The sequence below is a fragment of the Schistocerca serialis genome, chromosome 8 (assembly GCF_023864345.2).
Source record: "Schistocerca serialis cubense isolate TAMUIC-IGC-003099 chromosome 8, iqSchSeri2.2, whole genome shotgun sequence".
Classification (NCBI taxonomy): domain Eukaryota; kingdom Metazoa; phylum Arthropoda; class Insecta; order Orthoptera; family Acrididae; genus Schistocerca; species Schistocerca serialis.
Window position 1 is genome coordinate 166770375 of NC_064645.1, and position 8614 is coordinate 166778988.

General features: G+C 43.7%; 1 non-coding gene across 1 annotated transcript; it reads left to right on the forward strand.

The window, feature by feature from the left end:
- The first annotated feature begins 835 nt into the window (after positions 1-835).
- Trnaa-cgc (transfer RNA alanine (anticodon CGC)) lies at positions 836-908 on the forward strand. Its single transcript has one exon. It is a non-coding gene; the product is annotated as a tRNA-Ala (tRNA).
- Positions 909-8614: the final 7706 nt, after the last annotated feature.

Genomic DNA, 8614 nt, shown 5'->3' on the forward strand with positions numbered 1-8614 from the left:
TCCCCTAACACATTCTTGTCCGCAGCTCGTGGTCTCGCGGCAGCGTTCTCGCTTCCCGAGCAAGGGGTCCCGGGTTCGATTCCCGGCGGAGTCAGGGATTTTCACCTGCCTCGAGATGACTGGGTGCTGTTGTGTCGTCTTTATCATCATCATCATTCATCCTCATTACGGTCGGATGAAGCCAATGGCAAACCACCTCCGCTTGGACCTTGCCTAGTATAGCGTTGCGGGTCTCCCGCATCGTCCTCTACGCTCTGCCAAGGAATATGGGACATCATCATCGTCATCATAACACATTCTTAGCGACTGTATGGATCTGCTACTTGTTTTCTCTCATATTTCCAGTATTTTTTATGAATGACATAAAAGCTCCTTCTGTTTCATTGAGTGGATCTCTAAAGGTCAGGTACATTACTCTCGTGATCTTTCGCATTCCTCGCCTGCAAAATACAATCTAACACTCCTGATCGCAGCTTATATTTTACCACAATCTCTTGCAGTGGCGATCATAGTGTTAATTATCCTCTGCCGAAATTTCTGTACGCAATGACAAAAAACAATTATTACTTATTAATGTATGGGACTGTTCTGAAATCTGCCGTATAAGAACCTACTAGCATTCCTAAGAATTCCTACAGAATGAGATACAGTACAATCACATAACACATGAGCAATGAACCATAAACCAAATTGGTTCCCTACCAGTAACAAACGTATATTTCAATGAGGGGTCATGGAGACAATCAAAACAATAGTATCATCAGTTAAAACTCGGAAGACCAAAAGTTCTTCAGAAAAAAAAAAAAAAAAAGTTGTCTACCTACGAATTGTACCGAGCGAGGTGGTGCAGTGGTTAGCACACTGGACTCGCATTCGGGAGGACGACGGTTCAATCCCGTCTCCGGCCATCCTGATTTAGGTTTTCCGTGATTTCCCTAAATCCTTTCAGGCAAATGCTGGGATGGTTCCTTTGAAAGGGCACGGCCGATTTCCTTCTCCGTCCTTCCCTAACCCGAGCTTGCGCTCCCTCTCTAATGACCTCGTTGTCGACGGGACGTTAAACACTAATCTCCTCCTCCTACGAATTGTGGAAGCAATCGGTCTCTATCCTAGTATCAAGGCATACTCTGACCTGACATAACTCGACCCAACGTATTTTTATTTGAAGATGGTATCTGTTCTTTCGGTAGCGTTCTCGCTTCCCGCGCCCGGGTTCCCGGGTTCGATTCCTGGTGGGGTCAGGGATTTTCTCTGCCTCGTGATGACTGGGTGTTGTGTGATGTCCTTAGGTTAGTTAGGTTTAAGTAGTTCTAAGTTCTAGGGGACTGATAACCATAGATGTTAAGTCCCATAGTGCTCAGAGCCATTTGAACCATTTTTGTTCTTTCGGAGGTGTCCGAAAGAACAGATACCATCTTCATACATTTAAGGCTAACCGGCCATTGACCTTCTTCTACGCTGGATGCGGATATGTATGATTTGCCCCAACTCTTCTGGGACTCGGTAGGATTGTCTGCCGCGAGTAATGAGTGTAATGGGCAGGGGCACTACGAATGTAGTGCGTGGACATCAAGCTGGGAATTGTGGGTCTCACGGGGAGCATGCAAGGGATAAATCCCTGCAGTCACTCTATCCTCTGTGCCCTCGGTGGCTCAGATGGAGCCAGCACGGTAGCTCAGCGTGTTCGGTCAGAAGGCTGCTCGCCCTCTGTAAAAAAAAATATATATATATATATATATATATATATATATATATATATATATATATAAATCTGAGTAAAGGAATCAACAATCAACTTGAACGGATGTCTCTTAACGTCCGCCCACACCAAACGCAACGAACAATACCGAATAAAATGAAAAAAGAAGAAAAAAAGATGGATAGAGTGTCTGCCACGTAAGGAGGAGATCCCGGGTTCGAGTCCCAGTCAGGGCACACATTTTCAACTGTCCCCGTTGATCTATATATCAACGCCTGTCGACAGCTTAAGGTCTTGATTTAATTATCATTTCAACGTATTTTTGGCTTTGTTCCAGCGTATTTTGTACCGTAATGGGACTGAGTTACGAATGTATATGTTACAACGTTATTCTAAAATTATTGTTTGTCTCTTACATGTAACTGGATGGGAATGGATAGACGGGAGATGCTATTGTTAGACGATGGAGTCACGCTGTGCGAGCAACGTCACGTCACAGAGCAGAAGCAGCAGCGGAACCAAAGAGAATAGTTCTGCGAAGCGGAATTTTCGAACTTACGGGAAACAACAATGGACTGAAAATCTTGGTAAAGGAAATAATGTTCCCTCGTTCTAGGACAAATTTGGACTTTTAAAAATATAAATATTGTAAAAAAGACTCGTAACGTGCAACGGGAACGGGAATATAGAACTTAACGTCTTGTAAAATAAGAAAATTGTACTCTGAGTTGATTTTCTTTACTTACATATAAAAATTTTTGAAATAGCAAATATCAAATGACATGGAATCATTTTTATTTTAATACAGATCCATCTAGGAAGTAAAGTATGAAGTAAACCGAAATTTATAACATTCCTGTTGCGCCTAAAATATTGAAACAATCTTTGTACCAAGACACTCTGAATCCGATGAATCAATGTAAGTATGATTTCAGAACAGTCCCACCAAATACGACGTCTCCCTGACGCAGTACTGGTGGGATAAGAACAGACTGTTACAACATTACGCTCTCGTGACCGAAAATGTGAAGCACATTCTTATGTAATCTTTATTCGGTACAGTACATCGCATGCGCAAATAGAGGCCGTATTTGTTTCTTTTATGTGCCTAACTGAGAGAGCCTAGGGTGAAGAGAAACGGTAAATGTGTAAACAAGTTGTTTTAACACAGTTTTCCTTAGCTGTTGTGGACAGATACCCTACGTAGAGGCCACAACTGTTAAATATTTATCACAATTTCGGCAGCGACGTGATGCTACTTCAAAAATTTCCTTCAGTCTCTTTCATTTGCTGCGCAACAAACGAGGGCGGCTATTAACTTCATTTCTGCTTCGCCCTCTCTGCTTCTTTATTTTGCACTCTTATTATTCCTAGGTGGCGTTCTTGCTGTTGGGAAACGTAATGAGGTTTCACACAAGCAGCAATGCCCAGAGTAGCAGAGAATTAGCAAAGCTCTGGGACCAAATGGGATAAAAACAGTCCGCACGCAGCTATTGTGGATTTGCATGCGGAGCAGCAACTCCAGCTGCAACAAAATTAGGGACAGAGCAGACGTCTTTCCCGACTTAGCGCCTCAACGTAGTATCATGTGGCTGCGAAAAACGTAATGCGGATATGTATGGTTTGCCCTGTAACATCACTTGTGTGTCTTTTGACGTTCCAGCAAGTACATTTCGTACTACGGAATGCACTCTCAGTGTTACTAGTCGTTTCTGAGCAGAAAAACTCATTAGCAACTCGTACTCATAATTTTGTGAAAGGTATGTAAAATGTACCTTCCTCGAATTATGTACAACACTTGAAGCAAAGACTTTATTTACATTCAATGGAAAAAATTTCGGTGTCTGAAAATACTTCCATAAATGATTCATTTCTGTTCGGTTCTTTTGAGAAGACTGTTGCTGAGTAAACTTAATGACGTAGGTTGATTTCTACGTTCAATCTGGGATGACGAATTCCGTCTTTTTCCCTTCATGTTAAGACTTTTCGTGAAGGTTAACGTTCCTTTATTTTCAGTTACTCACAGTCCAATCTAGCCACTGTCACAAATGATGAGGATGATAATGAAATGATGAGGATAACACAAACACCCAGTCCCCGTGCCGGAAAATCTCCAACCCGGCTGAGAATCGAACCCAGGACTTCGTGATTCAGAGGCAGCAACACTAACCACTAGACCACGAGCTGCGGACTTCCTTTTGCCAAAGCGAACGTTTATAGCCTGTCGAAGGAAAAGACGGTATGAAGTCGTAAGGCAAGGAACACTGCTGACTGTAACAGACCGCAGTGCATTTCAAATCACGGACCGTGCAGTATTTTGTGTTATCGCATTTGACCCCGGTGTGAAATCACAGCTAAGTTAAAAAGCAATATAATCATTACCCATATTGGCAGGTTTCCATGGCATTGGTATAGCAAAGGTAATATTCTACTGAGCCTGAACATTAATCCCACTTGCGTAGTAGTGCGCTGGCCCACCACTGGAACACGATTCTGCACGACATGGATTAGAAGAGCCCTTGATGGTTTCCTTGGTGTATGTGGCACCAGTTCCCGTGAACTGCTGGTCGTTGGTTTGTGAACGGAGAGCTAGCGCCCGGCTGCGTCCCATATGTGTCCTACTTCAGACAGACTATAGTAGTCGAGTACTTAATGCAGTCTAGTGACTGCATGGCTAGTGGCGGCTGCACAGTTCGGTGTAGAAAAGACTGATCATACAACTCCTTACTTTCGCGCTGATTATGTAAATAGTGGTTATCGTGATTGTGTGTGAAAATCAGAGCAGAATGTTTATCTAGGAAGCAATTTTTGTTAGGTGATTTACACAAAGCTTTGCAAGCAAGTTGTTGGGAGGATTCAACAGGCGCTGTACGTTTCGCCCACGTGAGTTGTATTTATGTCAATAGTGTAAGGTGGCTATAATTTCGCACCTTATAAGAACTCATCCACATACTTTGCCGTGATCTACAAACACATACAAACACAATAAGGTATCATGTGGTAGGCTGCACATCGTATACATGAATTTATAAAGGAGACTGACATTGTCACGTACGTCTTGTAAATAATTGTTAACACTTATTGCATGAAAGGTGACGGAGTGTCTTTACTATAAAAAAAACGGGGTAATGAATAATTGCCTATACTAGTAGAGGTTGGAACGCCAGTGGAGATGAAATGGCAGGCAAAACTCAAGCTCTGGGTGGAAGGCCCGCACAGGTGTTGGTCCTTCAGAAACACAGGAAGTAGCTAGACAGACGTCGTGGAACCTGAGCTCTGGAGCACAATATGGTGACGGCCGGCCGCTACTGTAGTAGGGGCCGGAAGGGTAACCGGATAATACTTTCGAACGCTGAAAATCTTGGACGCAGGTGAGAGGAACGAAGAAGCGGCACCTCGGAAACCACACAGGCTGGGTTACTTCCAAGGATTTGTACCCAGAAACTTACCATTGTACGAGTATAGGTGTTTCTCGCAAACTTTCCGAGCTTTACGACAAAAGACTACTATATGGTTGGTCGGCGTTCGGAAGAATCTGTAGAGAGGGAGAATATTCCGTAGTTTCGGTAATACGATTCGTTTTCGGAATTTCCATGGTGGGGAGTCAAGCCTTGCTGGAAAGCGAGGTCTGGAGAGACGTGTTCTTCCATTGTGAGCGTAAGTGTGTTACGGTCGCTCCGTATCAGCTTTTGTTGCTACAGACGGATTTGCTGTCTTTGCTCTCAGTATAGTTTATAGTTAGAACAGTTAGGAACTGTACTGTTGCCAACCTATACGATTCTGGACTTCACCTCCGGGTTTGAAGTCGTCGTTGAATACGCAGCGTTTAGTAGTTGAGCAGTAATTCAGTAGTTGAGACGTTATCTGACGTTATCTGAGCTCCGTCCTGGTGGTTGGGACTTCGCTTTTCTCGTCTGTAGAACACACAGAGGAAAAGATAGAGTATATTAGTCAGAGGACCCCCTTGTGCCGTCCTAGTGTTTGTAAGAGTTTATTTGTGGCTGGAGTTCTTCCATCGTCGCAGACTCTTCGGACGCAGTACATACGGTGATATCTCAAATTGCTTCGGATTATTAGGGCTATCAAAGATAAACAGCTGTGATCACATTAGTTTATTTCCACTGAAGTTGCACACCACCGTAGATCATCTTTGAAAGTAGTGTCTTCTAGTGCTTGTTACGTAGATGATGTCAGTCATTTCACGTTATTGATATTAGACCGCGCAGTCATAATAATGGGCAGAGTTGGGGAGTTGATTAGTAATTTTACTTAGTAAATGTAAACTTTGTAATATAAAGGTTTTTTTTTAATCTACAGTAAATATATAATCAGGAACAACGTTTATCATTTAGTAGTAATAGTTGCCTTCATCATCCAGTTATGTTTAAAATTGTAATTTATAGAATTCAGAGATCCTAAGATCTGTTTCAGGGGGTAGTCAGCCAGGGCAAAATCATCATTTTAGAGTTTACTATTTTCCGTTGCGCACATTGATTTTACACCCGCCGGGAGTAGCAGCTTGGAATAGGTAATGGATGCCTTTGCCAATCACTGAATTGTAGTGTACTAGGAATTTTTATAAGGCTACAGCTAAGTTGGCTACACACACAGAGATTTTGCTGCTGTGGAGGTTTTTTTCAGGAGATATGTAAGTCGGCGAGTTAAGTAACGGAGAGTGAGGTAAGAGGCCATGTGATTTCCACCAAAGCTTAGGGATTAGGGATGTGGTAGGGAGCAAATATACGGTTGGTAACTACGAGATACAGCAACAGCAATATGAAGGCCACAAGTGGGACCAAAGAAGATTTGGAATGTCAGTACAACGTATTAATTACTAGAAATGTCATGCACATTTTTACATCAAACGAAGTAGCAAGTAAGGGGCAGAATATTTACCTAACCTCATTAGACGTAATATAATCCACACAGCAAAATACTTTACTGCAAATAAAGTACTATAGGGTATCGACGATAGATGTTTTGATATGTTGATCTATGTGTGTAATTATACACACATGATTCGCAAATACTGTTCCACATTTTTGGATAGAAAGACATGACAACAGTCGTACTGTATGTTTCGGAATAATTGTAGGTAATAGGTAAGTGTCATAAAAAAAGAAGGGACTTCTGATTGTCGAGTGAGGACAGTGGTGTTTCGCACCATTTTCTCTAATGCAAGCATACGGTCAGAAATTATTTGATTTATAGAGTTATGTGTTCTACCAGAGCTGTGAGTCAGACGTTTAAAAGCGCCAGTCCGTAACCAGTCTTGAGTTTCATTCTTTTTCACACAGCCAGCTCAATTCCTATATATGATGGGGTAGCTACTTCCGTGATGTCAAATGTATGTGCAATACAGAGCAGTATCTTTCGTGAGGAAGAGTGATGGTTGTTGAGGATTTCATTTTTGCTTTAAATTTTTAAATTGGGTGATAAGTTCATTTCTTGGTATTTAGCGGGGAGTGAAACTGTGTTCCATTTGTTTCCACTACCCACAGCAGACAAGGGGAGTCGCCGGATGCACAATGCACGAGAAGAGGGCAGGGTGGAGCAAATCAGCTGGAGGGGGCTCTCAGCATATTCTCTGTGGCCGATAGCAGCGTGATCATTTGACTAGATTACTGACCCTCACGGAGGATGGCGTATGCAGCCTGTGAGTTCATAACCACTCTCGACTGTCACTGCAGTGGCGGAGATGGATACGGAGTATCTCCGAAGCCTCTTGATCACCGGCGGAATGCTATCCACTTAGGGAAGCTACACTACTGGCCATTAATATCGCTACACCACGAAGATGACGTGCTACAGCCGCGAAGTTTAACCGACAGGAGGAAGATGCTGCGATATGCAAATGATTAGTTTTCAGAGCATTCACACTAGGTTGGCTCGGTGGTGACACCGACAACGTGTTAACATGAGGAAAGTTTCCAATCGATTTCTCATACACAAACAGCAGTTGACCGGCGTTTCCTGGTGAAACGTTGTTGTGATGCCTCGTGTAAGGAGGAGAAATGCGTACCATCATGTTTCCGACTTTGATAAAGGTCGGATTGTAGCCTATCACGATTGAGGTTTATCGTATCCCGACATTGCTGCTCGCGTTGGTCGACATCCAATGACTGTTAGCAGAACATGGAATCGGTGGGTTCAGGAGGGTAATACGGAACGCCGTGCTGGATCCCAACGGCCTCGTATCACTAGCAGTCGAGATGACAGGCATCTTACCCGCATGGCTGAAAAGCATCGTGCAGCCACGTCTCGATCCCTGAGTCAGCAGATGGGGACGATTGCAAGACAACAACTATCTGCACGAACAGTTCGACGACGTTTGCAGCAGCATCGCTATCAGCTCGGAGACCATGGTTGCAGTTACCCTTGACGCTGAATCACAGACAGGAGCACCTGCGATGGTGTACTCAACGACGAACCTGGGTGCACGAATGGCAAAACGTCATTATTTCGGATGAATCCAGGTTCTGTTTACCGCAGCATGGTGGTCGCATCCGTGTTTGGCGACATCGCGGTGAGCGCACATTGGAAGCGTGTATTCGGCATAGCCATACTGGCGTATCACAGGTTACACGTCTCGGTCACCTCTTGTTCGCATTGACGGCGCTTTGATCAGTGGACGTTACATTTCAGATTTGTTACGACCCGTGGCTCTACCCTTCATTCGATCACTGCGAAACCCTACATTTCAGCAGGATAATGCACGACCGCATGTTGCAGGTCCTGTACGGGCCTTTCTGGATACAAAAAATGTTCGACTGCTGCCCTGGCCAGCACATTCTCCATATCCCTCACCAATTGAAAACGTCTGGTCAATGGTGGCCGAAAAACTGGCTCGTCACAATACGCAAGTCACTACTTTTGATGAACTGCGGTATCGTGTTGAAGCTGCATGGGCAGAGC